The sequence below is a fragment of the Cheilinus undulatus genome, linkage group 17 (assembly GCF_018320785.1).
Source record: "Cheilinus undulatus linkage group 17, ASM1832078v1, whole genome shotgun sequence".
In the NCBI taxonomy this organism is placed as follows: domain Eukaryota; kingdom Metazoa; phylum Chordata; class Actinopteri; order Labriformes; family Labridae; genus Cheilinus; species Cheilinus undulatus.
The window spans coordinates 24,160,953-24,179,165 of record NC_054881.1 but is presented as its reverse complement, the minus strand read 5'-3'; positions in this window follow the sequence as shown (position 1 = coordinate 24,179,165).

Here is an 18,213-nt window from a genome sequence, read left to right as displayed (position 1 = left end):
CATTCTCTTCTTTTCCTCTTCTTCTGCTTAGCCTGAAAAACAGGGAATTATTTAAAGAATGATCTTACTTTTTCTGCAAATCATTTTCTGATGTGCCTTTGCTCAGGTCACATCAGGGGGTCTTCTGGAAAAAGGCATTATAGCAAGAGAGTCATGTGTGGAATAAAGGGTCAGAGCAACGTACATGGTTGTTGCTGTGGAAACGACACTTTGGAGTTATGTATTCACACAGTACATGCCAACTTAATTACACACAAAGTCAGTCTAAAATCCATGCTTCCTTTCCTCTCCCTTAGGTACTACATTCATGGACAGTTTGCACGTTACAAGCCTCAAACATCGATTACCTGTAAGCAGATGACGTGATGAAACAGGAGGTCTTTGTTGTCTCCATTCAGCATGCTGTTCCCTGTCTTCATTAAAAAAGGATTAATATATTTCCTGTTAACCTTTATTTGAATAGACTCTAGCTGTCTCCCTATTATAGTATTTTCCCTCTTACTACGTTTGACATGGCATAAGATGCAGCTTCTGAAAATAGATAGCCTATCTGATAAGCAGACATACTCTGTGAGTCTTAATTTGTAAAGTTTGCAAAATTACAGCTGCAACAAAATGTTTCAAAGAGAAATTAATAATCAAATATGACAAAATATCCAGTCTCCTAAGGAATCCCAGCCCATTCTTCTTTGGTTAATCTCCCAAGGGCTTTTTGCAGGCCAGTCAATGACGTTCACTTTGGTCGTCTGGAGATTGTTCTTCACCAGGAGAGACGTACATTTTGGGTCGCTGTCGTGTTAGAAGACAAAGCAACGACCCAGGTAAGCTCACGTTTTATTGTTATTTTTTACTCTGCTGCTGTGAATTCAATATTATCATTCAGAAGATTGATACATTTGATGATTAGTTAAATATCTTTGCTGTTCAATGAATGCAAGGTTGTTTACCAGTGAGCATTTGTGTTGTAAAAGATTAGATTGTTGATGTTTGAGCTGAAAATGTTTAGCGCGTTAATGTGGCGCTGTCCATGGTGCTGATGTGTCCCTCACAGAGAGGGAGCTGTTAACAGCTGATTCCTCTCTCTCATGGATATTTGGAGTGATTACCGTGATTGCTTCGGTTTGTCCTCCTGACTGTATTGTTTAATGCAGTCTGTGACCCAGTGATCATGGATGCTGTTGTTTATTGATCATGCCAAAACGTGTCTTTCCTACTGCACACCTGTATGTGACGTAGACAGACAGACAGCAGCATAGAGAGAGGAGATGAAGTGGAGATTCATTCATACTACAATATCCTGCATTAACTCTGTCTGACAGCAGGTGTAAGGAGTGTATTTTGATGAATAAAGAAGTAATGATAATGATCATATCAATATCATTAAGGATAAAAATAAATAATCACTGGCTGATAATAGCAATTATGGACAAAATTTTTAAAAATGTGCAGTTGTTTCTATTGTAGTTCTAAATCCATAAATGCATTGAAATGATAATTATGATTAAAATGCAAAGTAAGAATAAAATACCTACTACGTGGAAAGTTATCAGTGTTATAAAACATATCAGTGGATGGCCACATACCTTTGCTCAATCAGCTATGTTGATAGACAAAGACTTAAACGTACTGACTGCATCGCCTTCATTGGAGGGTTCAAATGTGTTTTGCGGCTCTTCAAAGATTTTATGGAAGGGGGTTCCGGCATAAATGGCTCTTTCAACAAAAAGGTTCCTGACCCCTGTTTTACAGAAACTCACTGGTTGAACCTTATGGATATACCACAGTCAACTGTAAGTGATATTTTTAGAAAGTGTAAGCATTTAGAAACAACAGCAAAACAGCCACGAAGCAGGGGGCCATGTCAAATCAAAGTGCAGGATCAACAACTGCTGAGGTGCATGGAATATAAAAGTTGTTCATGCTCTGCTGATTCCATAGCTGAAGAGTTTCCAACTTCCACTGATATTAATATACTAGTAAGCACAAAAACTATTTGATGGAGTGGTGTAAAGCATACTGACACTGTGTAGCAGGAAAACGTGTTTTGTGGAGTGATGAATCACACTTCTCAGTCAGATGGGCAAATCTGGGTTTGGTGGAGGCCAGCAGAATGTTACCTGACTGCATTGTGCCAGCTGTGAAGTTTGGTGGATGTGATGACTGAAGCCAAACAAGGGTAATATAACTCAAACCCACACTTTAACCTCATTAGTCCCTTACAAACATTTAGTTATTTTGCAGCAAACCACACAGTCTGACTGGTTTTTCATTCAAACGCAATCTCCACATTGACTTGGCATCAGTTAATTTCTGTATTGCTTCTTACCCTGTTTAAATTTAGTGTGCACAAAGTTTGCAATGTAGGTCTGAATGCATTTCTTTTGTTCTAATCATTGTTTCTTCCTTTTGAGTTACCTGAAGTGGTGGGGGAGGGAACTTCCTGGTTTCAAGCAAAAGGTGTGGCCAAGGGTAGAAAGGACCTTTATGCTGAAACCAGCTAGTTTGGAGCAGACCAAGAGCCATGAGGTCATGGGGGATTTGGGTTGAGTTAGTTTTGCTTTGCATTTAGTTCAATTTATTGTCCATTTTGTCTACTCCCTTTTGTGTTTTATTTGGTTTGGCCAAACCTATGTCTTGATTCTCTTTGTTACATTGTGGTTGAGTCTGTTTCAGCTCACACCTTATTTTTGTCATTAATTTTAAGTTGACCTATTTTATAGGCCTAGTTTAAAAAAGTCGGTTTGTAAATTTGGTCTTCCTTTGTATGGGTAAATACAAACCCACATTTTCTTTAAAAGTACTCCTGTGTGTTGTGCTTTACTGCTTGGACCCTGGCGGTGGAAGACAGATAAAGGTATGGGGCTGTTTTTCAGGGTTGGGGCTAGGCCCCTTATCTCCAGTGAAGTCCAGTCTTAATGCTTCAGCATACCAAGAGGTTTTGACAATGCTATGCTTCCAACTTTGTGGCAACAGTTTGAGGAAGGTACTTTTCTATTCCACTATGACTGTAACCCAGTGCACAAAGCAAGGACTATGAGTTTGGTGTGGAACAGAACGGAGCCCTGACCTCAACCCCGTTGAGCACCTTTGGGATGAACATGAACTGGAGATTGTGAGCCAGGCCTTCTTGTCTAACATCAGTGCTTGACCTCATTAATGTTTTACAGAATGAATGGACACCAATTCCTAAAGAATCACTCCAAAAGCCACCAAGGACTGTTCAACCATGTTTAGGTGGATTTTCAAACTTTTTCTTTTTATAGTGTTTTTTCACTGTAACTTATTGGTTTTTGTGCAGACAGTTGTTTTCCTTTGATAAGCCCTCATAAAAACTCAAACAATATCTGCCAAACACCAAACAGCAAGCAAAGTGAAAACAAGCTGGTCAACAAAGTGGAGCATTTAGCAGAAAAGACGGATATTTTGTTCACCATTGGGTGGAATTCAAGACTGTTTCAGAGGGAAATGATACTGGACATTCATTAAATAGCTGTCAATGAGGGACATTATTCCTTAATGTTATATGAGTCAACATTATTGTTCGTGATAGTATTATGACAGCCATGGATACACTCATTCTTCACTCTGTTCGTTATCTATTGCTGCCATTACCAAAGAGTCTGAATAGAGATCACATCACTTAATGCTTGTCTTATGTGTTGTGTTTTGTTTTCTGTTGTTCTGTAAAGATACCACAGGTTTCATGAATGGCACTATATAAATCCAAGCTATTCTTACTATTATTGTTATTATCACCAGTATACAGGTCATGACATTTTACTGCAGTGATGTTCACTTCAGCTTGCATGTCTTTCTATGCAGCCTTAGGATGAACAGAAGCATTATATCCACCAACAACCCAACACATCATAACACAGCACCATAAGAAATATCACTGAAGGACTCGAGTGCAGAGCTATTTCTCACATTAGATTCTCTGTAAATGTTTTATCTTGAACCGCTCTGCTAATTTTATGCTCAAGTAGTTTCACGTTCAACTCTTTTCTTCATAATGCTGCAGGTATTGAACAAAACAAATACAGAGAACAAAGGAACAAGTCAGTTAATGCAGAGGTTGTGTTAAAAATATTTTCTCCTTGTCAAGTCTTTTCGTAAACCTGCACATACACGCATACTGAGACAGAGCCAGTACCAGATGCTGACCTGATTAGAGATTTATAAAGACAATTGTTGGTGTCCTCACAGCACGAGAACACAAACAAAACAATATCATAACGTGCTGATGAATGAGAGGAGAAAAGCAGACGCTCAGTGACAGCGAGCGATATGACATGAATAAAAGATCAGATGCTGCTGTGAAACAAGACTTCCCTCACAATGTGAGGAGCTTTTTACATATTCCTCAACACACAGGGGACCAAAGGTCACAGACAAGAGTGGACAGAATTTACTGAGAAACATGAACAGTTGGAGAGAGCCATTAGTGAAGTAAACATGCTGGCAAACAGTGATTCATCTCAGCATACAGTTTTGCATAAGTGCTGTATAAATAAATGGCATTTACTTTCATTGCCTTTGTCATGTTACCAAAGGAGAGTACATGTACTCCTTAAGATACTGGGATTAATGCATTGAATAACACCCCATATGTTATTCCTCTCCTAAAATTTCAGGAAATGTTTTCTTGCTTCTTCAGTGTTAACAGACTGTTAAAAGAAGAGGGGATGCTACACTATGGTAAACATGGCTCTGTCCCAACCTTTTTGAGATGTGTGGCCGCCATCAAATCCAAAATGATTTAATATTTTTCCTGAACTTGTAAAATCAGTTTCAGCATCTGATATGTTGTTTGTGTTCTATTGTGGATGAAGTATGGGTTTATGAGATTTTCATTTAAGTGTATTCTGTTTTTAGTTACACTTCACACAGCACCCCAACTTTTTTGGAATTGGGGTTGTAATTGTTGCCCTTCAGTTATGCATCTAACTCATTCAAATGTTCAGTTTCAGTCAATTTTGATACTTCTCTTCATCTATCCATTATCTGCACCACTCATCTTGTCAGTGGGCTGGAATCCATCATAGTTCTCACGGGGATAGAGGCGGGCTACGCTCATAACTGGCCAGTCAATCACAGGCATTAGTCCAGGCATATACTGTTCATTTACTAACAAAACAGAAACAAACATGCATGCTCTTATACACGCCTAAAGGCGATTAACCAGAGTCACTGATTGTAACCTAATGAGCTCCACTTTGGTCTGTAGGAGGAAGCAGGTGTACTTGGAGAGAGCCGACACATGCGAGGGGAACATGATGCAGTCCATATTTGTATTAAATGGACAGGGTTTTTTTTGTTTTTGTTTTTTTGTTAAAGAAAGAAAATATTCTGGTTTTTACCTGAACAAGCAGAAACCATCCATTTAAAAGATTTACTCTAATGGTGCAGTGGGGACCAGCATCAATTTGCATCAATCAAGGGCAACTGAAGCATCTGTCAGTTACATTGTTGTTGTCTGGTTAATGGGCTGCGCACTGATGAACTATTTAGTGCTGTTGCTTCACAACAAGAATTTTTATAGTTTGATTCTTCAGCCTGTGAGAAAACACTGAATTAAAAAAAAAGAAAAGAAAAAAAAAACTGCTGCTATACTATAGCTGCTTGCAAGCGGATCACTCCACTGGTGGCCATTGTTTATTGGCTTGCCGTACAAGTAAACCACATCCATAGCTACCACTAAGTTCTTCTCAAATGACGCTGATTGGTCGATCTGTTGTCAGACCAGGCACAATCATTTCATTTCATTTGGAGCTTTGGAAGATGGGCAAACCTGGAGTCGGCCTAATCGTGAGCTTTACAAGGCTAGACAAATATTGCCAATTCCCTCCCTCGCCTTGCAGACCAGTAGGCCTACTGTGAGACACCACCTCTGTCAGAATTGAAACACACACCTAAACTTTCATAATAAAATCTGATTAATCTTCCACTTAGGGTTAGGGTAAGGGTTACCAAAACTAAGTCAGTTAGCCTACATTAGCCAATGCTACATCTCCTTTTGCTTCAGGCATATTGGCTATGTAACACTGTTAATTTTGTCGACTACAACTGTGACTGAAAATGTTCATTAACTACCTTTAATCCATGAGAAAGACTAGACTAGGACTAGCTTGAAATAGATCTTTGATAAAACTCTGATAAAAAGTATGTTTAGTTTTCATCAAGATGACTCAAATGAGACTAAAATGTAATTTAGTTGTTGTCAGACAATCAAAATCCATGAATTTTCTCCACTGTGGGTAAATCTGTCAAAACACTGTCGATCAATTGCTTTTCTGCCTGTCAGCTGTAGAAGACAGGGGTTCCAGGTTTGGCAGGGTGCAACACACTTGTATGATTCAGTACCAGACTCAGGCAGGAGAAAATGTGTCGATTAAAATGTAATAAGATTTTCTTGGCTAAAACTGAACTAAAATGTTTTTGATTTTTTTTTTTTTTTTTGCTTGTATGTTTTTTTTTACTATGATTACACTTAAACTGGTTAAAAATGGCTAAAATGTGACTAAAACTAGAAGGCATTTGATCTTAAGACTAAGACTGAAATTAAAAATAGCTGTCAAAACTAGCACTGCTGTATAGCTACATTACCTAAGTAGCTAAGTTAGCTTTAGTTATATTTGCTTAAGCTCAGGTTGCTAAAGCTAAAAAGTTACATAGCATTAGCTGAATTTTTTTTTTTTTTTTTTTTTTTTTTTGGCTTTTTTGGGGCTTTTATTATGAAATGTTGCTTATTCTGTATTTTTTTGCAATCTAGTTATTTCATGAACATATTGTAATACACTGTATGATCAAAGCAGTAATGTCTCCTAACAAAGATACATCCACTAGAATGTAGGTTATATCTATAGGTTAAATCTCTTTTATTAGTGCAGCAAATTTCCCTCTTCAGTTATAGACACTGCTTTTACTACTGCAGTATTACCATCCCTCAGCATATACTTGAACTGAGCTACAGCAGATTCACTATGCTTCTTTATTACTTTAAAGCCACAAAAAATTATTCAGATGTGTCAGTTTTATATCTATCAAACCTAAAAAAAACAACCCTAGTCTTTCTTGTAGTGAGTCCTCTGGTAATTTGACCCATCCATCACCCTGCACCTCATCTATAAATGGACTTTATTGCTCTTTATGAGTTCTCATCTAAAGGACTGGAGTGTCCACCAGGACAAAGGATCTTAATTGACTTTTGTTAGGCATTGTTTCAGCAGAATGAGGTAATGAGGTCATGTTCACTTCGTTTTCACCCTCCTATTTCATTTCAAGGCTTGCTGTTTTAAATGATAACTTAGTGCTTACCTTATTGGCAGCATAAACACATAAACATATTACATCAACATAGCTACTAAAATTAGCTCTCTTTTTCGTTAACAAAAACAAATTGATTGTGAGATTATTCAAAGAGATTTTTCCTCTTGTGGTTCTGGCTTATCTCTCATTAGTATTTCTTGTGGAAACATCAGCTGGTTCACACACAGAGCATGTGTTTTCTTCCAGGCAAAATCACTGAAGTATTGATCAGCTGTTTTACATCCTCTCTGCTGGCACTGGGAAGACTCAGAGTGAGAATCTTAGCTGATCTTTATTGATAAATGAGGACAAATGATAGAGAATCTGCAGCACCAAATGAATAAATCTTCTGTTCTCTTGTTCAGTATATATGGCTGTTGAGCGGGTATGTGATTAACCTCTTAAACAGACTGCTGCTATTGTTTTCTTATCTGTCCTTTAATGGGACACGTTAATGACAATCCAAAAGCTGGAGACCAAATATGTTAGTAACAACTGATAAAAGAAAAGCCACAATGCTGAAGATTAACAGGGATGTCAGCTCTAAAACAGATCTGGCACTGAATAGCAAGACTCAAGTGATTAACTCAGTGTTTTCATGTTTTCAACCCGAAAATTATCAAAAAATCAGAATGCAGCCACAGATGCATTCATTACATACAGCCATCAGTACAGAAACAGAACGATCCTCAACAGTAATCCCCTGTTCTCCATCATTTCTTGCAGCAGAAGCTGCATTTGCAGGATGATGTCAGGGTGGAGTAATTAACATTTATCAGTCTTCAAGTGAGACCTTTACTCCATGAGGGGAGAGTGATATGAAAGCAGCTGTGAACTTTACTCTCTCACTGCACTGGACCCTCAGACAGGAACCAACAGGCGGTCAGGGAGAGAGATCAGATCATGACCCAGCTGCCTTTGGCTGCTGTTAAACACTGCAGAGCAGATAATACTGACTGGACTGTTTGATATGGCTGCTCTACAGGCAAAGTTCATGATCGGAGATACAGACATTAGATCAAATGTTTGCTCACTTCACTCATGATATCTTGCAAATATATATACAGTGCTTAACAAATTTATTAGACCACCTGTCATATTTGTCTCTAAAACCATCCAGCATCATGAAGTGCATTAATGCGGACTCTTTCATTTTCAGTGAGCTCTCCATGTTTTACCATTTTGAACAGGAATGAAGGAGTTCAAGCTGAATTCACCCAAATTTGAGCTGGCTCACTGGGCTTCTCTGAGAAGTCAGAAATTAATCAAGCATAACATTCAACCACTAAAACTAATTTTTCTGTTCAAGAATGCAAGTAAATAACTTAAATTTGATACATTAATCAAGAAATAATAATGTGCTTTACTATTTTTTCAGTTTTTTTGTAAATCAGTAAATTTGAAAATTCATGGATCAGAATAATAATTATATTTTAGCATTAATAATATATCATTATATATATAATATAATTTGGGTTAAAGAGCTTCTACATATTGGTGTATTAACCATTGCAGAAACATAAAAAATGATTTTGGTAATGACCAATGCTGTTAATTTAGGGCAGTTTACTACTTTGGTTAGGGTTAGGGTGGTCTAACAAATTTGTTAAGCACTGTTTATATATATATATATATATATATATATATATATATATATATGAAAAACACTCAGCTGGACTATATTTGTGTACAATAATACTGTTTTGCCTTTATACTCTTATCATAATTATTTGTAACACAGCTATCATTTGTTAAAACACAAAACAGTTCAGTCTTTGAGAAGGATTTAAGCAACATGAGTTAAATCATGCTGCACTGTTTCTAATAACCTTTGTTTCAGTAATGATGGCTGCAACACTAATACAAGCAAAGACTAAAACATAATTAGAGCACTCTCTTGAGGGGAAAAAATCCTGATAACTGTGTTTTGATGTAGGACCCCATTACTGGTTATGACAAGCTAATTAAAAAAAAGAGCTTTTCAGGGTCTTTAATTTTGTTAGTACCACTTCTAACACACTGTTTGACAGAACTGTAAAGTGTAACTATTAATTAATGCCAATGCTTCTTTACTTTTGTAGCTTACAATGCATTAAGTATTTAGACCTCAAAAGCATGATTTTTCTGCTTTGTATTTCTAATTTTTGCTGTTATCAATCAGATAAAATGACTTTAGATGTCTGTGTTCTAATTGTACGCCACCCCTTATAAATTTTTCAAAATGATTGTCTTTGGAAACTTGTATATAGGCACTAGAGAATCAAATATAGCTAAGTGTTAGTTTTAAACTATGCTTAGCATCCCAGTTTGAGTTTGTAATGACTAGAGACACCTATTAAAATAATAAGCGATTAGAAACAAAACACAACTAGCTCCACCTGGCACTTACAGTGCCTATAAAACGTTTTTTTAAGGATGAATTGATTATGTTTATAAGAAAACGGTCTCACAAAATATGAAATATGATGCAATTAATACAATAGGCTTTAAGGAGTTAAAGTGGCAAAAAAGGTTGTGCAAATGAGTTAAAAGTGGCAAAAGGTGGTAATTGGGTTCAATGTTTCCAAAAAAAAGCCAAAAAGTGGCAGAATTGTGTTAAAAGTGGTAAACTAAAGTGGCTTAAATGGGTTCACAGTGGGAAAAAGTGGGTTTAAAGCAGTGATTGGAGGCAAACATGGATAAACAGTGGCAGAAAGTGGTGACAATGGGTTGCGAGTGACATTAAAAGGCAAAATTAGGGTAAAGGGGCTAAAAAGTGGCAAAAGGAGGATAAAAGTTACAAAAAATGTGACAAAAATGGGTTTAGAGTACATGAAAAAAGGGGAGAAAATCTGTAAAAATGGCAAAAAAATGCAAAACTGTGTTAAAAATTGCAAATTGAGTTACAAGTGGCAAAAAGTGTTCAAATTTGCAAAACAATCTGGTGAAAATGGGCTCTACATGGCAAAAATGGGTGAAAATTTTGAGAAAAGGGGTTCCAAAGTGGCACAATTTAATACAGACTCAATAATAGCTTGTGGAAACCCCATGTCACATTTACCTGTAACATACAGCTGCAGCTGGTTAATGAGCTTCCAAAGGTCACTCCAACACTCTTTATGCTGCATTCATTACCTCTATAGACAAAGTAGAGATGAGAATCTGACTGAACCTAAATCAGATACTAAACACAACATCTGTTATCACTTCAGATTCAGCATCTGAAGTAAGTTAAAAATCACAGCCTTTAGATAAAGGCTTTTTGGGTGTTTATAGTAGCTGTTGATGGGACAGTGGGATCAGTTGGAAGTGTTAAAGTGTTAACCAGTTTTTTAATGTTTCCTATAAGCTAAGTCAACAACAACATAAGCTTTTATTGACATTTACAGTGAAGAATTTAAAATATGTCCTTTCACCTGAGATGCAAAAAAAGCTAGGTCTTAAGAAATGAATTAAACAGGCATGCAATCATCAACCTGAGGAACAAAGTACCCACCATCATTTAAATTAATGTTTAATCAGTCAAAAGTTGACTTCAACTGAAAACATTTCAGTGAATCACTGTCCTCTGTGCTATTCACACAGTTATAAAAGGAAAGGGAAGGGAGATAATTGTCTGTATTTTTGTTTGCAAGTCAAGTCATGTGCATTGACACTGTTTCTGATAAAACAACAGCTACCTGGGCTGTGTGCTGATGAGGTTTCTGCAGCCTGACAGAAACAAGGAAGAGCTCGCCCCTGCACAGGTAAGAAGACTGATTGTTTTCCCATCACACAGCATTGGAGAATGAGAAAATAGTCAGACATATCAGGTAATAGATCAACAAGGGACCTGGTGAGAGAATTCATTCTTCCAGGTGGTGAAAGCCCCTTGAGTGTCTCTGTAATCCCTCCCTCTGCAGCACCGTCAAACATCAGCTCTCCATCGCAGTCCCTGGCTAAGTGGGGCAGACAGCAACAGATTGCCTTGCAGCCCATTTACCTGCAGAGTTAAAGGCCTCTGTGATCCACTCAGAGCTGTTTAGGAGGCTAACAGCAACACACTCTGTCTGTAACCTCCAGAGCAAATCAGGATGCACCACAGAAGATTCAATCTTTGAGGGTTACCTTTTCAATTACTTTTTCAGCTCCAGTACTTATATGTAAACATTATCTCTGATACTACAATGGGAACTTTGACTCCCTAGACAGCCACAATTAAAATCCAGCTGATTGGAGAACCACTTTTCAAAGCCTCTACACCTAGCAGCATTGTTTTCTTATTCTATTAATTTATTAGGAAGATGTAGTCAACAGTCTGATCTTAGAGCCTCTGTCCATCTAGCAGAGCTAAAAATATGTCACTTTGTTGCTGCTTAGTTGTTCTTAGTGGGCTTGTCCTTGCATTGATGTTCTACTCTCATACTTCTTGTAGCAGAGCAAAATGTTCTATTTAACACAGAAAGTGCTTTGAGTGCTCTTGTGGCTATAGCTGTATGCACTTACACTTATGTACAGTGTCACAGCATGCCCCTGGACATACATCCAGTCTGATCACAATGTATGTTTTGTGTTAACTACACAGTTCCTTTCATACAAACCTCAATTCCAAAGAAGTTTGGACATTGTGTAAAATGTAAGTTTTAAACAAAAACACAGTGGTCATTTTCAACCAATATTTAATTGAATACAACACAAAACATATTTGATGATACCACTGCTAACTTTTTTTTCAAGAAGTATACACACCTTCTGAATATGATGGCTGCATTGTGTCTCAAAAGTTGGGACATAAGTGAGGAAAGACTGGGAAACTTGTGAAATGTTCAATCCATGATGGCATGAGGCTCTTCATTTTGTGAAAGACTGCATGGGGTAGTAGTTTATGGTGCAAACATGTTATAGCAAGGAATTTAGAGCTTTTACCATCTACAGTCCATAATATCTGCAAGTGATTCAGAAAGTGTACTGCTTTAATAGCTGGCATCATTCTATAATGGCTATTACAACCATTGTCGGAAAGCCATCAACAGTTTTCCACAGTACTTGCTTTATCTACAAATTGGGACCAAAACCTTGTATCTCCATTTTTCATGAATTTCAAATTCAATTCCAAATTTCAAATGAATCACTTGAATTTTTTTTTTCATAAATTAGTGCTATTGGTCACCCTTTATGTCTGTCAGTGGTTTAAACCATTTTTAAAGCGATATAAAGTGTCCGAAAGATGCTGACTACAACCACTCAGTGTGAAATTAGTTAAAAAATACCACTTTTTTTCATTTCTGAAAAGTGGCAATTTTTGAGATATGAGGTCTTGGCCTGAAGCCAGGGAAATATAAGTTAAGACTTAACCCTGCAAAGCAGAAGCATTAACACATCATAGACTTCTATGGACTCAAGCTCATCTGCGATGGGGTGACCTAAGTGGAAAAGTGTGTTGTGGTCTGGCAAGTCCACGTTTTAAAGTTGAGTCCTCCAGGCTGAAGAGAAAAGAACCATCAAGATTGCTAAAGGGTGAACCTTTGGAATGTTCGTTGTTGGGTCGGTGAAATATGGATGAATTCTGGTTAGAGAATAAATCCAGGAGGGAGGACATATGGTCCAAATGTTTTCATTCTTCATTACAGGTACAGATGGTTATTAATTGTGGTTTTTACAAGAACAAGGAAACAAATTTCCATAATGCAAACGTAACACTACATCCTAAATGTTTAAAAGCAAACTATCAGACTGAACAGCAAACATTTAAGAACAACTTACTTCCATCAAAGACGCACAACATGGGGACAAAAAACTCCAGCCTGCTCCTGTAGGCTCTGTCGGTGCCCTGCTGCTGCTGAGCTTGGCTGCTCTGTTTCAGGGTGTACGCCACTTTCTGTCAGAGGAGGCTTTCTCTCAACCATTAATACTGAGAGGTACATATTTAGAGGAACAGATGATTCCAGCCAGTGACAAAAAATCTGACTCAAATTGCAAAAGTTGAATTTTTTTTTTTTCATAAAGACAAAAGGAAAAGTCAGGCAGTAGAGACAGGGAGCAGGGTGGCTCACTGAAGCTCAAAGACAAAAACTAGACTATGGCGAGATGTTGCCAGCAGCAAGGCGCACAAAGGCCTAAAACAAAGAGCACTGGTAAGTACTGAAAAGTTCAAGAAGAAAAAACACTTGCAAGAAGAGTAGAAAGCACTACCAAACAGGACAGAATTTTCTGGCAGAGTGGTGAAGTGAGAACCAGCCTTTTATGTCTGATGAGATGAGTTGGTTGTAGACAGGTGTGATTCGTCTGCTGCAGCAGGAGAAACCAGCCATTGTGCTGTATTCAGTGAAGATATCCAAAGAGGATTAGCAAGTATTCCTTGTTTTATTAACATTTTACACACATTTAAACTTTTTTGGAATTGCGATCTGTAAATGGACACCACTTAAGGTCACCCTGATACATTTTTATGTAATTTCTTCTCCTATACAAAAAAAAAAAAACCCCATACAAGACAGAACAGTCAACCGACATAAAGTATTGTGCACATTCTGCAGGAAGGAGTTTTTCTTTTCACCGAAGCACTTCCAGCTTAAAATACCACATTAACGCGAAGCATACATTTGTCGGGGATTCTGCAAGCACTTTGGCTAACGTGTCGCCAAGTTTGCAAAATGTAATGCAATTAATATAGATTAAAAATGAATGATATTTAATCATGATTAATTGAAATAAATCCACAGCAACCCTGTGATTAATCTGATTAAAATGTTTTATCGTTTGACAGCACTACTTACAACAGATAGGCGTGATTGTAGGTCACTGGTCTTTATGGAGTTACAACAATAACAACAGTCACAACTCTGAGATACAAACCTCGTCCTCTGATTTTTTTTTTTTTTTTACTATGCTGTTGTTCTTGTGCAGACAGACTAATTCACAAACTTCTCTCCAGCACACTAATAACAACATCAAACAGCATCAGATAAGATGTCTGAAGGTGGAAGAAACAGCCTGCCAGAGTGTTTACCCTCCAGTCCCTATATGTGTCATGGTGACATATGAAAGTGCTTAGACTCAGGGAGGCAGCAGGGCCGTTGAAGTGGAGGCTAGAGAGGTGTTGAACTGCAGGAGCAGCATGTTTGTAATGAGAAGAGAAGAGAGAGCACTGCGGCAGCATAAAGACAGAAGAGCTCTATCGCACATTAAAGATCTGAATGTTTTACAGAAGGTAATAAAATCCAAGCTAATCACATTCACCAGGAGAGCACTATCCTTCAGCCAATGTACAGTCATCGGGCTTTTACCTTTATCAACTGTAGATTTCTTTTTAAGTTTTCTGCTGTGCAGAAAAAGGATGAACAGGAATTTATTATTGCAGTAATAGTTGTTAAGCTTGTCTCTAATCCCGGCAGATAAAATGTAAATTACTTTTGATGCTGTCATGCTTGATCTGCAAAAATGTATGTGTTGGCTGTTGCTTTTGAAGGCTAATTAATTACAGTTTAACTAAGAGGAGGCATCAACGAGAACCACATCAGGTTTTTGGGTGCTTTTTCTTGCTTAAAGGCCCAGTGTGACACTTATGCATGTTGATATTTTTCAGATCATTTTTAAATCAATTTATTGAAATGATGTAGTCGGAACAGCTTAAATATTATTTATATTTAATGTCATCTAAATCCAACAGATTCTAAATGGCTTACTATTTGCCATTAGCGACCAAATAAAAAAACTTCCTAAAATTATCTGTTTTGTCACACATGCTAACCTAGCACATACACATCTTTGAAATGTTCCTACGAAATTTACATGACCAGTTACATGACCATATCAGGGTGTTCAGTGAGTGTCACTCAAGGACTTTGTGAACTCAAATCAGCTGTGCAAGGTTGTTTACAGGACACTTAAGAGCTATGTGGCACCTGTCTCACAGTGGTTCCTTTAAATAGCTTACAAAGCTTCTTTGTCTTGCAACAGGAAAATGATATTGTTTTATCATTGTAATTTTAATATAACCTCCAGTACATAAAAAATGTGTTTTCAGAGTATTACAGTTGATGAAATGACATCCCAGACCACTTGAGGAAATGTTGGTGAACCAGGTCTCATAGAATTTCAATGGTTGACCCCTGGTCTTGAAAACGCAAGATATGAAGTTCTGAGTGGCGTGCTGTGTTGGTCATGTCATTAAACACCAAACACCATAAGAACAAAACCGTTTGATCTGATCTCATTTTCAAAATCAGTTAAGATTTTTAAAATGTTTTAGTAAAAGCACCCTTAATGCCATATAACTGTTATGAATTAAAGTTAGCTACATAAACTCCACTTAATTTGGGATAAACAGCCAGCATGGACTGTCTTTGTTCGGCCTTCCTATTTTAAGGAGTCTCCTTCAGCTCGTTAGCTCACAAGTTACCATGCAACCATTCAGCACGTCACACAGAGATAAAAGCAGCGAAGTCTGTCTATTGTTTAGTCAGCACAGTGGTGACAAAATCACATATGGATGTATTTTATGATTCATTTGGCTCTGGAGAACTCAGGGCAATTATGAGTCTCATTCATTACGAGGAGCATCCTGCTGAATAGTAAATATGGGCTCTCTGGGGGAGGAAGATGAAACAGGTTTCCTGCTTAAGACTGACAAAAACACTACAGCAAGATTTAATCAGTTCATTCAGCATCCCTTCTAATTATCTTTACCGGAAACATTTTATTCTTGTCCGCCTCTGTTTCTTCCAAGCATAACTGTTTAGATTGTTCTACTTGTGTGCTTGAATGGATACTCTAAAATGTAAGAACACATCTTAGATGACAAATCCAGGTGCAGTAGTATGACTGATGGGCTGATTTACATGGAAATTCTGCAGTGAAATGCATTATCCCCAAAAAATGAGCCCTATGTTTTGCAGTACCCTCGCCTTGACTTTTATGACAAAATAAGGCAGATTATGAGTAAGATTTAGGATTCAAAAATGTATTTGACTCAGGCTGAAGAAGGTAAAATAATGTTCACATGGCTAGTGACCTGAAAAAGAAACTCTGTCTCAGTCTTTTTTTACTCCAAAGGTGCTTGCTAGACCACAACAGCTTTATCCAACAGTCCATGGTTTTGCTTCTTTTGTGTGTAAGTTCTGCAGGGAGGGGAGTGTAGCTGCAGCAGTGCATTCAGCTGAAAACTCTCTGCAGAGCCATCGAGCTGATCGTCACCCGCTAAGACCAACTGGAGGAGGTTCAGGAGTGAAAAAATCAAAGTATGGTCACCGACTGTAGGAGGCGGTGATGGAAGGCTCGCTGTGAGCCTGTGGAGGTGGGTTGGTATGGTGGAGACGGCAGCTTGCAGCCGGTGGTGGGAGGAGAGACTGGAGGGCAACATGACCAGGAACACTCCCAGTGGCAGGGACTCTGCTGCAGATTTGGCACGGTTTCCACCAGACGACAGAAAGGGAGAGATGAGAGAGGAGGAGGTTATTGGGGCTATGTGGGTGGTAAAGCAAAATAAGTGTCTCTGCCATTCCCATGAATCCAGCTAAGTCCTCAAGTCGTCTTTCTGAGCATCAGTTAGAGATGAAACCAAGCAGCAACCTCCATGGTTAAAAACTGAGACCAGTGTGACAATGCAAAAAAACTGCAGTTCCTCCAGTGTCCACTTGAGGCTGGCTGCAGAGGCAGCAATAGTCACATAGACACTTAAAAACAGATTTGCAACCCATAAAAAACATATCTGCAGCTTGGTTCAAGAAATAATTTTGTTTTGAAAGGACAATGGCTTTGTCTGTACACACTGTACGGTGTCCATTACAGGATAAAAGGCACAGGTTATAAGAAAGTTAAATTCCTTTAGAACCATAAATCTTACCCACTTAATTTTTTTTCCTCTTCAACTTAGCCATTGTGTTGTTCCAGTGACAGTATTCAGGCCTTTGAATTCCTTACGGAAGCTTTTCTAGTGAGCCTGGGACTCAGGTGACTTGCCAGAGCTTTTAAAGATTAGATCCACACCAGTAAATCCAATATTGAACATCATTTTATCCTTTTTTTTTATTCATTTTCAATCGTTCCTGCAGCTAGAGGCTAATGCTATCCACCATTTTGTATCCCATGATGCTTTGTGACAGACTATAAGAACCAGTAGCAGGCTGGTCCATGCTCTGTCAAATTGCATATGCCTTTACAATTAGATCATCATGAAAACAGTCTGAATAGCTCATAACTGAGAGAAGGAGAGACAGAAAGCCCGTGACGTGGCTCTCTGCGTCTCTGCAGACTGGAACTGCTTTGAATAATGGCACAAATTGAGCCAATGCAAAGAAATGTAAGGGTTTTTTTGTAAATATGTAAAAAAAATTTGTCACAGAATGATTATTTTGCATTTTTGCTCCTCTAGAGCTAGGAGAAAGAGATTGTGCCTAAAATAGTCTTAGTCATTATTGTTTTGATTTCTGTTTAGTTTTTTCTTTTGTCCCATTTTTAACATTAAAGTCCTGATTTAATAAATTCAAGTGACACTACGCCTGTTAAGGACCGTAATAATACATTTTTATCACATTCATTGCATGCAAGCAGCACAGATTCTAAATGTGTCATTTCATTTTAAAAAGCTGACAAACAGCTCAGTGGACCAGTCAGATGTCATGTGCAACTCGTGTAATCAATCATTTTACTTTTTCTTGTTCTCTTATTTCTGTTTCAATCCATAACAAGTTCCTTTTTTCTTGTGGTAAAGTTGCATAATGTTCTTTGATCTTCCTGAAGTTTCTTGCAGATCTGAACTAAACAGGAGGGCAATTACCTTTAGTTTAAGCCAGAACCAATAATGAAATAAAACCGTCTGGAATGAGAAATAGTGGCATTACAACACGTGGCATAAAGGGATTTATTGTGATTAAAAATGGTATTGTCTGGCAGCTGTAGTTTTTTTTTGTTTGTTTGTTTGTTTCTTTCATCGGTGGAATGAAAAGC